The 16,154-nt window shown below is 40.4% G+C and overlaps 1 protein-coding gene across 1 annotated transcript in view; it reads right to left on the bottom strand.

Moving 5' to 3' along the window:
• FRMD3 (FERM domain containing 3) overlaps positions 1 to 16,154 on the bottom strand; it is a 156,162-nt gene that overhangs the window by 116,257 nt on the left and 23,751 nt on the right. The window lies entirely within an intron of this gene.

Below are 16,154 nucleotides of genomic sequence, written 5' to 3'. Positions count from 1 at the left end.
ATCTGCTGCTTGGCAGCATAGCTTATTTGCTACTCACTTCTTCAGTCTTATCCTTATCCATAACAATTTTGCTCCCTACCAGCTCAGTGCCCCAAGGTTGTTTAGACTATTTAAGACAAACCCAAAAAGAATAACATTTTGCAGAAATGCCAGTTTGTGCCCCCAGCTGACAATCCTGCTTGTTTCCCCACCAGCCTGGCTAGCAGATATGTGATGTAGATTCAGCCTACGACTTTTATTCATCTGCATGTCATTTTTCTTCAGAAACACACATGAACAAGGAATCTACTCCCCGTTAGAAATACCAGAGGTTGCATTTAACAGGAACACAACAGAAGCCCACTGTTCCTTAATAGGATGATAGAGGCATGTGTCCCATTGCTCTCATACAAGTTCTGCCAAACTGTTTTGGCAAGAAAGGATAAAAGCCTCCCACCACTCATTCAACTTCCCACTTGCATACCAATTTTCATGTGCAAGCACGAGAAGTTAACCTCTGCAACCCTGTACTACAGTGATGCCATTCATCAGTGATGCATCAATTCATGCAGAAAAACAATTCTGTTCCAGATAAATGCAAATTTCACAACTGCTTCAAGTTTTGCAGGTTCTTTTAAAAACTTATAACTAAATATTCTAAATACTGTAACATAGGGCCTTAGAACAAAGAAAACTTACATGTGTCGATATAAAAAGGCAAACTAGTTGCATTCCTAAAATTTACCTTAAATAAACCTGTAGTAAACAAATATTGGTGCCTAATAAGGGTAAGTTCAGTGATATCATTATGACATCAGTATATCAGAACTCAGAGAATGCTCTACAGATTTAAAAATATTTGGCTCCTTTCAACTCGCACAAATAGTCTTTTTTCAAAGAACACTAGTATGAAATTTAAAGACTACTTTGAAAAGTAGGATTACTATACATTTTGAGACAGTGAAAACTTTTAAAATTACTCCAGTGGGAGTCAATGTGAAGCATGGAGTAGAATCGGGACATGCAGCCCTATGTGAGGAAGCACACAGGGGGCATGCAAGGAATCCATCTACCTTTTACCTGACAGCAGCAAGAAGCTTCATTCTGAGAAGCAAAAATTTCTCAAAATATCGAAAACCCAGAAGTGCTAGTTTGCATGTTGTGATTTTATTTCACAGATCAAAAGTTCATCAGAATAATCTCACTGAAAACTTAATGTAACCATTTCAGAGGCTTCACAGGCTCCCCAAAATGGAAGACTCCCTGATGCTATTTTGTAAGCAGACACTACTGCAGGACACCACTTACAAATTCATGTCACTGTGAATAGGATCTGCATACTCACGTTACCAATTTAAGAAAAAGGTGCATATACACAGATAGTGCTGCTGAAATGATTTATCTATTTTTATTTCACTTGCAAGACCTTTGTAAGCCTTACCAAAAGCTGCACCAGAACTGTTAATGTCTGTCTGAGCCTTCAAAGCATATGGGTCTCTCTCATCATATGGGAATACAGGGGTCTGAGCTTCCCACTACCAAAGAAAGCTTCTGTAGTCCTACATTTACTCTGCCTGTGTGAATGTGGACAAATCTTGGAACATTTGAGTCTTCAGTCTCCTGTAAAATGGGCCTAAACTACCTGCCCTTCTCTCAGAAAAAATCATATCCATTAGGGTCTGTAAGCAGTTCCTTAAAATTTTTTACATTTATTTGCAAATTCCTTGTTCTAGCCAGCAAAATTTCTAAAGGTAGGTAAGAAGCTTAGCCCTTTCAAATCTGTAAGACGTTTGCTACAGAAGAGCAGCCACATCAATTTTTGTGCGAGGTGGGCAGAAACAAGCGTAAAATAGAAGCAAAGAGAAGGTGGCACAGCCACAACTTTGGCTTTTGTTACTTGTGTGTTTTCCTTTGGGTCAACTGCTGGATAAAATGCACACGATTTATACTTTTGTGCAAAACCTGAGGGGCAGAGATATTGACCTATACATACCTAAGTTCTAAGTAGGACATTGGTATGCTTTGAAATTAGCCAACTGCTCAAAGATTATTAGAAGCATCTCTGGTACTTTCTTTATCTGTAGACCCGTCGCTGTCTACTTCTTCATATTTTTCTGCCTCCGCCACCAAATTCTGAATACTGTTGAAAGTACATCTATTTGTAACATGCACAAGTAAGAAAAGAGAGAAACGCACATGGCAGTAAAATATACAGTACTATCACCGACCTCTCTCAGTTAGCAGTACTGTAACGGATTTCATCAGTAACTATCTATTAAAAACATACACTACAGCTTGTTTCTCCTCAACCAGGGTCTTTACTCTCTAGAGAGCTACATAGTTACAGGCAGGCTTCTGTAGGAAGTAAAGTGCAAGCTCGAAAATAGAGTCATAGAGTCATAGAATGATTAGGGCTGGAAGGGACCTTCAAAGGTCATCTAGTCCAACCCCCCTGCAAGGAACAGGGATATCTCCAACTAGATCAGGTTGCTCAGGGCCTTGTCCAACCTGGCCTTGAATGTCTCCAGGGATGGAGCATCCACCACCTCTCTGGACAACTTGTTCCAGTGTTCTACAACTCTCATGGTAAAAAATTTTTTCCTAATATCCAATCTGAATCTACCTCCCTCTATTTTAAAACCATTACCCCTTGTCCTATCACAACAGGCCCTCCTGAACAGCCTCTCCCCATCTTTCTTGTAGGCCCCCTTGAGGTACTGGAAGACCGCTATAAGGTCACCCCGGAGCCTCCTCTTCTCCAGGCTGAACAGCCCCAACTCTTTCAGCCTGTCCTCATAGGAAAGGTGCTCCAGCCCTCTCATCATCTTCGTGGCCCTCCTCTGGACCCTCTCCAACTGGTCCATGTCCTTCTTATGTCGGGGGCTCCAGAACTGGACGCAGTACTCCAGGTGAGGTCTCATGAGGGCAGAGTAGAGAGGGAGAATCACCTCTCTCAACCTGCTGGCCACGCTCCTCCTGATGCAGCCCAGGACGCGGTTGGCCTTCTGAGCCGCAAGAGCACATTGCCGGCTCATATTGAGCTTCTCGTCCACCAGTACTCCCAAGTCCTTCTCCTCAGGGCTGCTCTCGATCCATTCTCCGCCCAGTCTGTACTTGTGCCTGGGATTGCCATGACCCAGACCTTGCACTTGGCCTGGTTAAACTTCATGAGGTTGGTACGGGCCCACCTCTCCAGCCTGTCGAGGTCCCTCTGGATGGCATCCCTCCCTTCCAGCGTGTCGACGGCACCACACAGCTTGGTGTCATCGGCGAACTTGCTGAGGGTGCACTCCATGTCACTGTCCACGTCACCGACAAAGATGTTGAAGAGGGCCGGCCCAACACGGACCCCTGAGGGACACCACTCGTGACTGGTCTCCACTTGGACATTGAGCCATTGACCACTACTCTCTGAGTGTGGCCATTGAGCCAATTCCTTATCCACCAAATGCATAGTAACTAGCTAGTATGAAAACATGAGCTCACTACAGTGAAAGCTGGCTAAAGGAATTATTTCCTTGTTGGCTTCCTCATCTCTTCCCTTCCCTGAAAACACAACATAGTATTTTTTGCCAGGTAAACTACATATACTGGCCTAAGGGACATAGAAGCTGTGAAGTACCAGCTTTACATTTTGATGATCCCTTGCAATCAGATGACTTCTTACTGTTTTGGGCGGGTTTTTTTTTGAAAAAGAAGAAAAAGGCTGCAAGATTTGTGGAAAACACAAGTGAGAAACCAGCAACAGAGGCAGATAAAACCTGAGCTCTTTCAGGCCTCTGCTGTAGCTGCACCATCTGCCCTCTCTGCTTACTGCAATTTCCTAATTTCTGTTGTCTTGACAAGAAAAGAAATGCATTTAAATCAGAACACAGTCCACAAAGAACAACTTCAGGACACAAGTCTGTCCAAAATGTCAACCAAAGAATAGTCTAAAGTAAATTGTTCTTGGTTTTTAGGAAGTCGAGCTCAAATGGAGTGTACCATAGATGTTGCTTCAATTCTGCAAGGAAGGCAGACCTCCCCATCTCACTGAGAGCACGATGTGCACTAATTTTAGCACGTTTCACGTTTCCGATGTTTTGTACGTAATAACATTTAACAAAAAAAACAGAAGAAAACACAGAGAATAACGGTGCAATGGTGGACAGTTAATCCAAACATATAATCAGTTAATAAATTACAGGTGTATAATTAATACCATACATGGTAGCAGGCAGGTTTATATTTACTACCAATTCAAAAGGAAGCATGGGAAACAGAATGAACCCTTGCACCAAAGAGTTGCTACTGTGAAGTGCTGTAAATCAAATGACTAAATTTGCGCCTCCTACAGCAAGCAACTGTCTATGGTATCTACCTTTACCACCAAGGTAGATACGTAAACTACAGAAATGTTTCAATGTATTAGCTCAATTACTTCTTGCATCAATTTCTGTCATATTTTATGGATTTAGTTCAAAACAGTATATTGCTTACTGTCCTCAAATCACCTCTTAAAATGATAGCGAGTTCAGCTGCAAATCTGCTCCTTCACTCTGTAATCCATCAGTCCAGGTCAAAACCGCACACCAAGCTGGACAGTCTTTAACTAGAAAGTCCTGGATGTTGCAATTCATCATCTCAGTATGATCATACTTATGAAATGAGCAAATAAGACTGACACTGTGGCTATTGTTCTACTGTAAAAAGAACATTTTAATGAAAATTCTATTTATCTCTTTAAAGACTAACAATACTGTTTATTAAAAAAAAAAGTTTCATCTTTTGCAGAATGCAGTTACAATTTTGCTGCCAGAAAATCCTCCGCATTAAGTACATTCCTGTTAACTGGTCTGAAACTACCACTAAACTAGTAAGTCCTCAGATGTTGCCCTCCATATAATTTCCAGTTTCTAATGTATTCTTTCAGCAGCTTTTTTGCTTAAAAGTTACTCCAGACTCTACAGAAACAAGTTTATAGCTCATTTTCAAAGTACTGCGTTTGGTAAACAAGAATTCTTAAACAAGATACGAAATCCTGAGTTTCACTTTAAGGCACAATGTGTTTTATAAGACAGTATTGTATGTTTAGTTGCTTACTTAGTCTATGTTGATTAGTACATCTCATTCTATCTCAGAAGTTTAACATACCTGAACTGATGCCTGTTCACCAGCAGCAACTCACTGCAAAGAGCTGTTCAGCGTCTGAGTTAACCTGTGAAATATCTTTGAAGACATATACTGCATCAAAACAGTAATCTACATCAACCAATAACAAGATTAAAAATACATCAAACCAGAAACTGAAAATATAATTAGGTTGAAGAGGCATATCTTCTCCCTGCACCCTCCCACATACTCTCAGGAGCTGTCACAAATGACTATATGCAAAAAAAACTCTTTGTAAGTACGGATGCAGGAACTATTTATCCCTTGCAAACACATGAGGAAGCCCACATGTATACAAACCCTAAGGCATAAACAAATCCTGTGAGACACACGGTCACATCAGAGTTCCCCTGACTGATTCAGGGGGATTCAGACTCGCACATTTAACAACTGGCAAGAGGATGAATGATTGTAGCACTCTCCTCCTACAAATGCTAAAAATAGTTTTCAAAATACTGGATTAGACCTAGCCAAGAAAAGAGAAAAATTAGTATCTATTTAAAGACAGAAGAACTTTCTGTCTGTCAACGGTGGTTTCCAGAAAAAGATCAGCATGAAGCAGAACAGCTTCTTAAATTTTAAGACACACACTGTTATTGGTTAACACAAGTTACATGCAAAACACATGTTAATTTTGATTACAGAACAAATGATATCTACCATATTAAAAGAACTTCGTGTGCAGCATCTCCAGCAACTATTATTAAATATGACCACTCATATGATTACAGAAAAATAGAATATGCAGTACATTAAATATTCCTCTTGTTCTCCACTTTCAAGAACAAGCAGTATATGATACCACTACATCCATTTTCACAATCGATCTCAATTATGTTTGGTTTTCTTCTTTTCTCTTCCTCCTCACCTCTTCCTTTTTAATGGAAGCAACAAGAAGTTCAATATTTCACTTGCTTCTCTAAGAAGAGCTGTTACAGGACACACAACAAAACTAACAAAAAAAACAGCTCCACTTATTATCACCATGGAATCGATATTAACAGATATGCAGTATCCTCAAATCATTAAACACAGCGATCTCATCCTTGGAAGTTGAGATCCTTAGGGTAAAATATATGAAGTCAGAATCATCCAAGGTCAAACAGCTGAGTACATACTTAAAACACAGGGGACATACAACTGCCTGCAGTTCAGCTTCAATTTCATTGCTGCATTCATATTTCTACATTTAAAGCCTTTGGAATTTTTCTCTACTCAGCTCTGAAAAGCATTTACCTAAGAAAAATAAGTATCACCAGTTCAGGTAAAGAGTCTTGCTTTAATAAAATAATACTACAGAGAGAGCTTTGCTCTTAGCACTATTTAAGCCTCCCAGCAGCTTAAAATAGTTGGGTCTTTCCTGCAGACCTTTATTCAGGGAACATTTTCTTTGTTTAGCACGTAGCATGGCCAGAAAAGCTCAAAGGAGGGTTGATTTTCTCTTTACTAATAGTGAGGAGACTCACTATATTGCTTCTGCAAAGACTATTATGCAGGATATTGTCCTCATCAAACTGCTTAGAAGAGTTATAGACAGCCAGGAAACAAATGAAGGCTAAAATTAATTATGAGATAGTAATGACAATGTCTGAACATACGAAACAGGTGACATTTCCTTTTCATTCGTGAAGTTACACTAGCCCATAAATGTCTTTACCTTCTCTGAAGAGATCCTGTTCAGCAATCCAGGACTCTTGGTTTACTGTAACACTCTAATTAGTTGTGAAGCCATCTACCACAGGAATGCAATGACCTCCTCTAAGGATGCTTCTGAGAGATACAATACATGCTACAGGCAGAAATTGCACTAAGACAAGCCTAGTCACTTCATTAAGCCATCATTATTAGAGGACTCCACTGCAGGGTTGAGATTTGTAGAAAAAATTCACAACACACCTTATTAAAGTGCCCTGTTAAGCTGTTTTTCAGAACACGATCTCGGCTCCATACTTGCTGAACCTGAAACCAGATCAAAGCCAAGAGGCTGGACGGCTCTGTGCATCTTCCTCATCTGACCTTTCAGGAGTAAAAGCAATGCAGAGACCACAGCTTCACAAGGCAGGTCTGAGAGACATCCACTAAAAGTGCATGTAGGTATGCACCTGAATGGTCTCCACAAGTTGTTGCAAGAAATGTTTCTCTGTGGTTATTAAGTATAGAGGCTGGTACTTGGAAGCTGAACAGTCCAACAAGAGCCCCAAATGCAGACCCATTTTCATATTATAGTGTGAGCTTCTGAATTTTATGAATCTGATCCTAACAGCTAATGCTTATTATTTGAAATTTATTATTCTGGATAGATGTGGGCTAGAAGTCCACATTTAGAGTTGCTTTAGATATCTATAATTAGGTATAGGAATATGCTGATACACAAAACAGTATCATTTGGTCTGGACTGTCGTCACCTCTCCCTTCCCTTTTTACCCAACCCTAGCATTGTCCACTACAAAAAATACTTTTTGCCCATTTTTTCAGTGAGAGCCTACTTCCTGCTAGAGAACACTTTTCTTAGTGGGCCACGAATAGACAAAAGTCTTGTTCCCAGTCAGACCCCACAGTATACGATTTTCACAGGACCTCCTCAAGCTGCGATGGCCTACTGCAGCTACAAGAACACTGCATGTTCATGCAGAATTTTCTGCTTGTACATGATCTGCATGTCACCTTGTCATCCGGCTGTGCAGGGATCACAGTGGCTCCCAGAAACAGAGACTGTGCCTGCTTGCAGAAGCAGCTCCTCAGGAGGCATGCCTTCGCTGCACCATCGGCGCTACCGGAGCACATACTGAATGCTCTTGAATGGGACTCCTTGGAGGGCTTCAAACGAGATGGTCTGACGTGCACTTGCCTTAGGGTAGCTTCTCCTCATACAGCTGAAGCATCAGCATCTCAAAGATATCAGACAGATCAGGAGATCGATCCAACTGCTATGGTATAAATTTTACTTTAGCAGAGAACGAGCCTTCTCCCAAGAATCCATTGTTAGTATTGCCTCTTCAAGTAGCTATGACCTTTCTTTCATATCAATAGAGATGCCTCTGCCTGGAAATTGTTTCCAGCTTTGGAATTGCATCTGCTCCTCCTCCCTACACACGCACATACACGCTTTCTCTTGTTCATCTTGAGCCCTCTTTGGTGTGTTACTAAATAGAGCAAAGCAATCAAAGAAAATGGAAAACAGTTTGAAATATGAGACTAACAGCATTATATAAATTTGAATGTAATACATGAGAGTTACAAAGAAGAAAAACTCCCTAGCAGCAACAGTATTTTAGAATCCAATAATCTTTTAGTGTAAATTACCACTTTATAAGACTTTTGGGACAATCACCCTACTCAGCACCCAAATTCATCTTTACTTGTGTTTCTTCCACAGAAAAGCTGCAAACTGACCACTATCAAGATGACCCACAAGATCAAGAAGCCCTGATACAGGACATTAAGAAATCTTAGTTGTCCTTCCGCAACTCTCTCTCTAGGGAATCAAGCATGATGTCCCGGAAAAGCAAATCTCTCTTTGGATCTTATTTTATCATAAGACCCAATGTGTCATCATAGTTGATTTACCTTGCAACTCCACCCTCCTCAATACATCTCTCTGATAATATTTAAAAATGTTTAGCTAGTTGGATACTTGGTAAGCACCAGTGCAGTGACCACTTCCAGGGAAAAGATTAGAGGTAAAGCTCTAACTAAAGTTACTGAGAATGTGGCCTGTAAACTGCCTAAACAAAATTCAAATTATGAATGTAAGGCTTCCTACTCAGGACTGTTTCAAAAGGTGCTGGACTGTTTGGCATCAGTGTTTTTATCTTCAGCATGGACTTGAAGATTCTAAGCACAGAAGCCAAGTGCAGAAGCTAAGTACAGAACCCCTGGAATTCCTACAAATTTTAATAGTTTCCTGGAATTCCAGGTTGACAATTAGTCTTAGCAATATCCACTAGCCAATGGACTTCACAACAAAAGATTTCTTATTTTCACTTCTATTTTGTTTTACTCCTACCCTCACATTATTTCATGATACTGTTCTTGCAGTATTGACAGAACTAAAGCAAATGTGCATTCCAGCTGGAAGCTTACAATCACAGTTTTGAAATGACATGCAGTGTTAATCTCCACTCACTCTAGAGGAAGATGATAATATCAGCTAGAAGTATGTTGAAACTACAATAGTGAAAATATGAGGTAGTAGTTATACAGACCAATTTTGAAATAAGAGCATTTTCCAGTGTGTGTATAACTGATTTTCTGATGTTTTGGTTATTGAATTATTCTCACAGATGTTCTCAGCTGCTTTTTGGAACACTGGAAGTCACACATGCAATGCCATTTCTCAGAAAATATGCAACAGCCACTTGAGCCCATGATACTTTTACCAGTAACATTTCCTGTTTCTCCAGTCAAGAGGAGGTATAAAGGGAAATTACGAGAGCCAAGAAGGAAGATAATGAAATTTGGAGTTTGTTAACATCTGTTAGCAGCTGCAGCTTCTCCTTCTCTTAGATGCAGAGACAGGAAAGCACATGCCACATTAGCAGTAGCAGCAAAGGACTTCATATTTGTCAAATGTTAAAGTTGCACAACGCAGTGCTAGGTAAAAATACCTCAGAAACTCTGAATGGGACTCATCCGGCAGAAATCACAGTACTGCTTGGATCAAATCCAAGTTTCTACCACTGGCTTAAAATTAGCTATACCACTCACCTGTCTAAGAAGATTCAAGTACCAGCAAATATTGAACTAAACAGGATGCGATTTTTGCAGGATACAAACTTTAAATGGGGAGTTTGCAATTGGAAAAGCTAAACATACTCCATCTTGTCATTTTAGTTTTTATCAAAGTTCTGTATAACAGAATATATATAGGCTAAATAATATAGGCTTAACTTACATTGAATATTCAAATTATTTTCTTAATCTTATCACTTTTTACAATAAATCACTCAATCAATTCACTTTTCTTTGAGGCTACAGTAGTTCATTTAAAACGTCCTGAATAGTGCGTTTATGCATCACTGTGTTATGACTTTGTAGTTAACCTGTACCATTTTCTCCACAGATTTAACCGCTCACCAAGGCCTTTCAGTCAACCCTTGCAGTACATACCCTGCCTAGCAAACAGCATTAACCACAGCACAGTACTGAGCTAAGCAAAAGGAGAAAATTACCTCCTGAGAAATAATGACTCAATGAGATTAGTGTTGTCCTTCGACAAGAATTACACAGCAGATGCTCTCTTATGCTAACATGCAACTCGGCCTCAGTTCAGCTGGTCGTGTCTGTGGTTCCCCATATGCTGTATTTTATTTTTTTTTTTGTTAGAGAGAGAGGCTGAGTAATACAGAGAATTGACGGGCACAACAGCAGATCTCACACATCAAATGGCTCCTTCTATCATCCCTTGCTCCCCACTGTGACAAAGAGAGGCCCTGTTCACATAAGAGAGAGGACTCAAGTTGACTCTGGGAAAAAGAGCTGCTGAAAATTGCCCTGAAGGTAGCTGCTGAATCGCAGTCAGGCATATTCACAGCTCACCTCACTTGCAGGTGCAGCTTTTACACATGTACTACTGTAGCAGATCGGATGCCACAGAGAGGAACAGGTACGCACGAAGCTAAGTGAATTACCACGTAAAAAAAAGCTGAGGACTAACGTATCACAAAACCATTGACCATACATTCCAACTCAAGAGACCTCACAAGAAAACAGTGCAATAAATTGCAGCAATTGTATTCCACTCTTCCATGAAACCATTTACAGAAAACAAGGAATAACACATCATTGTGTAAGAACTCACCCCAAAAGGTGGTGGAAGCTGCATGCATCAAGCACGTCAGGGTGAGCTGGTAGTCCCAGTTTCAAGCCCCTTCTTGTTCAGATGAATGACTTGTCTATAAGACCATAGCCCATTCAAAAAAAAAAAACAATTGTAAGACTTTCTAGCTCTACCCACAAAGCAGCAAGAAAACAGCATCTTCCCAACTGTGTATCGTCCCAGGCAGGTATACATTCTCTTACAACTTGCACAGACCCCAAAACTTTTGAATCACATCAACAAAATACTTCAGAACTAACTGGCCATGCTGTTCGTAGTACATTTTGGTACCTACACTAAAAGCTCATTGCAACTGAACAGGTGAAGTAAGAAAAATCCATCCCAAGCAGAACACAGCTCTTACAGATTAGCAAATGAGCATCAGTGTGTCCCTTTCTAATCCCACACTCAAGGGCTTGAGGCGTCACAGAGAGAAACTAGCCAACTGACAACTAATTAAAAGGAGCAGTAGGAGATGATGCCAGGAAGATGGATATTTTTTTTCTTATCAAGAACAGGAAACAAGAGACTTTCTTACAAGTCATCTAACCAACACTAAAACAGTAGTTTAGATTGGATATTAGGAAAAATTTCTTCACTGAAAGGGTTATCAAGCATTGGAATAAGCTGCCTAGGGAAGTGGTTGAGTCACCATCCCTGGAGGTACTTAGAAGACACATAGACTTAGTGCGCAGGGACATGGTTTAGTAGTGGACTTGGCAGTGTTAGGTTAATGGTTGAACTTAATCGTGTTAAGGGTGTTTTCCAATCTAAATGATTCTATGATTAAATGCAGAAAATGTCACTAACATTGTCCTCTCATGACTGTTCATACAATAAAATTCATAGCGTACAAAGCACCTACTATCCAACAGCGGAAGGGAAAACTTCAACAGTCCAGCTATTTAAAAAAAAAATAAATTAAAAGAAATCCAAACTCACTAACATAATTTCCATAATATCTATCTGCACTTTTATGAACACGCCACGTAAATTTAGGAAATTGGTTATATGTACAGTTCTCTAGTCAAAAAAGGTGGTCCATTTCTTTCTTAACTGCTCAGACGAAGTAAGTTGTACGCACAAAGTTTTCATAAAAAATGTCAATTCATCAAATATGAAGCCTTGAGGAAAGTGTTACTGACACCAGCTCTCTGTCAAAAACAGAGAGAAAATCTTGACATCTCATCACATCAGGACATTCACTGAGAACACACAAGACCCAAGGGAAGTCCACGTTTACCTGAATCAGAGTGTTTTCCAAGAAATTAAGACCGTAATTCTCTCTTTATTTGCTCATCCAGGATATATCTCATTATGAAGATGAGATTCAACTCTGCTGAAGTTGTATCTATTTTTTTAATAAATTCATACATACATGAACATGCATGTGTGTGCACGCATGTGTGCAAGTGACAGAAATGAAAGATAACAAAAGCAATAGTGTTAACATATATATCAGTATATCCAGATTAATGACAAACAATTAGGAAATGGAAAGAGACCCCATTTGAGTTTGGAACAGCAGGAAATACAACCTAACCCCAAACCCAGTCCGCGGCCAGAACATCAAGAAAACCTATTTGTGCTGTTAAAGCCAAAGGCTGAAATATGCTGTCCTCCACAATTCTATTTTTTTTTTTTTTAAAAAAGGCAGTTAACTCATTCAGGTTTACTATGCAATTTGCACACATGTAAAACTATTTTAGCTATCAGACTTTGAAAATATCCTGAATAAACTGACAGAAATTAAAAAGGAACACAATGAAAAGTTGCAACTGATCATCTGTTATGCTTTTTTAAAGCTTTAAAACCAGTTAATTTTAAAATCCAGTCTCTGATCACAGCATTATATTCTCCATTCTCCTTTATTTCTTACTTTTCTTGCTTTATCTCAGTCATCTTCGCCTTTTCTTCATTCCTTCTTCTCCAAATATTTATCAACAAGCTTCATTACAAATTACTACAAGAGGGCACTACAAAGGAAGGAAAAAAAATCCAGGAGGAAAGAAAAAAGAAGTGAGGTGACCAGCAGTAAGAGTAGACTGTAGTTTAACTGTAATGCTGTGATATGTTGTAAAATGACAGCAATATCTGCCAAGCAATGCAAACACAACCCAAAACTTCACATGCACAAGATCCTACAAATATTTTGAGTTTTTTTTAAATTAATTCTTCAGTGTTTTGAAAGCAGCAGCTGATGTTGAACAATTCTATTCGCTTACTAGTTGCTACTGCTTACGGGTTTCTAACATGCTAAACCAGGCATAAAATGATTTTAAATGGCAGATTCTGGTGCACCGCCAGCTCTGTACTTTGTCAAGGCTCCACCAATGCAGTGCCTCTTACCTCCTGGCAGGAAATCCTTCCCCTGCTCTCCCAGGGCTTTGGGAAGTAACTGCAATGTGCTGCTCCAGTTCCCAATTGCTTAGAAAACACGTAGTGCCTTTTGGCTTCACAAAGCTGCAGTCGGCACATGGCAACTACTCCCTGATGCCTGACCTCATGGATGGTAAATTAATCAAGGTCTACTTTCAGTAGACTCTAATTAATTAGGTAGTCCTTTGTTAACTATGATATTCACAGAGTAAACATCTCAATGACCATGTGAGTGTAATTCATAAAATTATTACAGATCATCAAAAGGACACAAAATTTTCACCAAAAGCCTGTGAACGGAGCTTGTTTGGAAGCTGGTCCTTGCAAGCAATTCAGGTGCTGCATCCAGCCTTCGCGAAAGAAACCTTTGTAAATCTCTCTACAAATTGCCTATTGGAAGAACTCGTATCAAAATAAATAATCCGTCTTCAGTTTTTTAGGGAAGTACATCTAAGCTTTACAAATTAGTTTGTATGCAGGGAGGAGGAGAAATGGGTGGAAGAAGAGCAAGTGACAGGTTAACAAAGCTCAAATAGTGACAGATCGTGCAACCAGTCGCTCCAACTTGAAAAATCAACAATAATGTAATGAAAGAGACAGCAGCAACTGAAAGAAGACATGTTTGCAATTGCAAAAACAGTCAGGATAAGACCAGGCTCTGGAAAAGAGCGAAACATGTCACTAGTTTCCATTACTGAATAAGGTATTAAGTCACTTTGTGCAACGCCTTTGAAAAGCAGGTGCTGTGGAGAAGGATGCACTGAAGGGCAATGCAGAGTACAAGAAACACAAATTTCAGTGAAAATCCTCACTGCAGGCACCGTTTAGCAGACATGGCAAGGGAGGAAAAAAGTAGCACAGGTTACAGACCTGTCCCTGTAAAATCATGGAACAGATTCTCCTGGTAGCTGTACTAAGGCACATAAAAAATAACCAAGTGGTTGGTGACAGCCAACATGGCTTCACTAGGGGCAAGTCATGCCTGAACTAATTTAGTGCCCTTCTACGACAAAGCTACAGCTCTGGTTGACGTGGGTAAAGCAATGGATGTCATTTTCCTGGACTTGTGCAAGGTGTTCGACACTGTCACACATGACATCCTTGTCTCTAAAATGGAGAGACATGGATTTGACAGATGGACCACTCAGTGGATAAAGAACTGGCTGGATGGTCACACTCAAAGAGTTGTGGTCAATGGTGCGATGTCTACATGGAGACCAGTGTCAAGCGGTGTCCCTCAGGGGTCTGTTCTGGGTCCAGTGCTGTTCAACATCTTTGCCAGCGACATGGATGACGGCATTGAGTGCACTCTCAGTAAGTTTGCCGATGACACCAAGTTGTGTGGTGCCGTGGACTCACTTGAGGGAAGAGATGCCATCCAGAGGGACCTTGATAGGCTTGAGAAATGAGCCAGTGCTAACTGCGTCAGCTTCAACAAGTCAAAATGCAAGGTCCTTCACCTGGGTCGGACCAATCCTAGGCACAAATACAAACTGGGCACAGAGTGGGTTGAGAGTAGCCCTGAAGAGAAGGAGTTGGGGGTGTTTATAGATGAGAAGCTCAACATGAGCCAGCAGTGCGCTCATGCAGCCCAGAAGGCCAATCTCATCCTGGGATGTATCAAGAGAAGCGTGGTCAGCAGGTCAAGAGAGGTGATTCTCCCCCTTTACTCTGCTCTGGTGAGACCCCACCTTGAATACTGCATCCAGTTCTGGTGTCCCCATCATAAGAGAGACACAGATTTGTTGGAGCCTGTTCAGAGGAGGGCCACAAAGATGATCCAGGGGCTGGAGCACCTCTGCTACGAGGACAGGTTGCGGGAGCTGGGATTGTTCAGCCTTGAAAAGAGAAGACTTCAGCGGCACCTAATAGCTGCCTTCCAATACCTGAAGGGAACCTACAGGAAGGCTGGGGAGGGACTTTTTACAAGAGTGTCCACTGATAGGACAAGGGGAAATGGGTTTAAGTTGAAGGAGAACAGATTTAGATTAGATCTTAGGAAGAAATTCTTCAGTACGAGGGTGGTAAGACTTTGGAATAAATTGCCCAGAGAAGTTGTGGATGCCCCCTTCCTGGAGGTGTTCAAGGCCAGGTTGGACGGAGCCTTGAGTAGCCTGGTCTAGTTGAGAGGCGTCCCTGCCCATGACAGAGAGGTTGGATTAGATGATCTCTAAGGTTCCTTCCAGCCTATGCCATTCTATGATTCTATGATTCTCATTAGACTAGGTAATATATTTACATTTCATATAGAACTAAGATTGTATAAGCATGGACCACATTATTTAAATTAGATAAACAAGAAGGAAGAAAGAAAGACCATTACCGTTAGGCATTCTGAGCTAAGCTCTAGAAGCTGTGCAAAATGCACAGCACCCATCAAACTTAGCACCCAATAGCTCCATATTTCTACTTAACCTGGCCCATGTATCTGGAACCTGCCCTGGTATACATAAATCAATAATCATAACAGTAAACCAATGCTATACACACACACACATATACAATGAGAAACTCACAGTACAGTATCTGATATAGAAAGGCCACTGTTATCGTGAAGCAGTTGCAGCTTATTATTTTGACATAGCTGTATCAGAGAAGAAAATATACTCAAAAGTGTTCACACTTCAAAAATCTAGAAACCAAAGAGTTTCTGTAAGCACATATATAAATCCCACAAATTGAAAGAACTGAGGAATGTCAGCTGTCAATGAAAGAAATCCGTTACAGAATAAACTAACTCCATCAAAATTAACATCAGAAGTGATTAAGTATAAACCACTACTCAGCCTTTCGTTCAGACACACTTTCTCCTCATAATAAATGTATA

The sequence above is a fragment of the Tauraco erythrolophus genome, chromosome Z, assembly GCF_009769465.1.
Source record: "Tauraco erythrolophus isolate bTauEry1 chromosome Z, bTauEry1.pri, whole genome shotgun sequence".
NCBI lineage: Eukaryota > Metazoa > Chordata > Aves > Musophagiformes > Musophagidae > Tauraco > Tauraco erythrolophus.
This window is presented reverse-complemented; position numbering and strand designations above follow the sequence as displayed.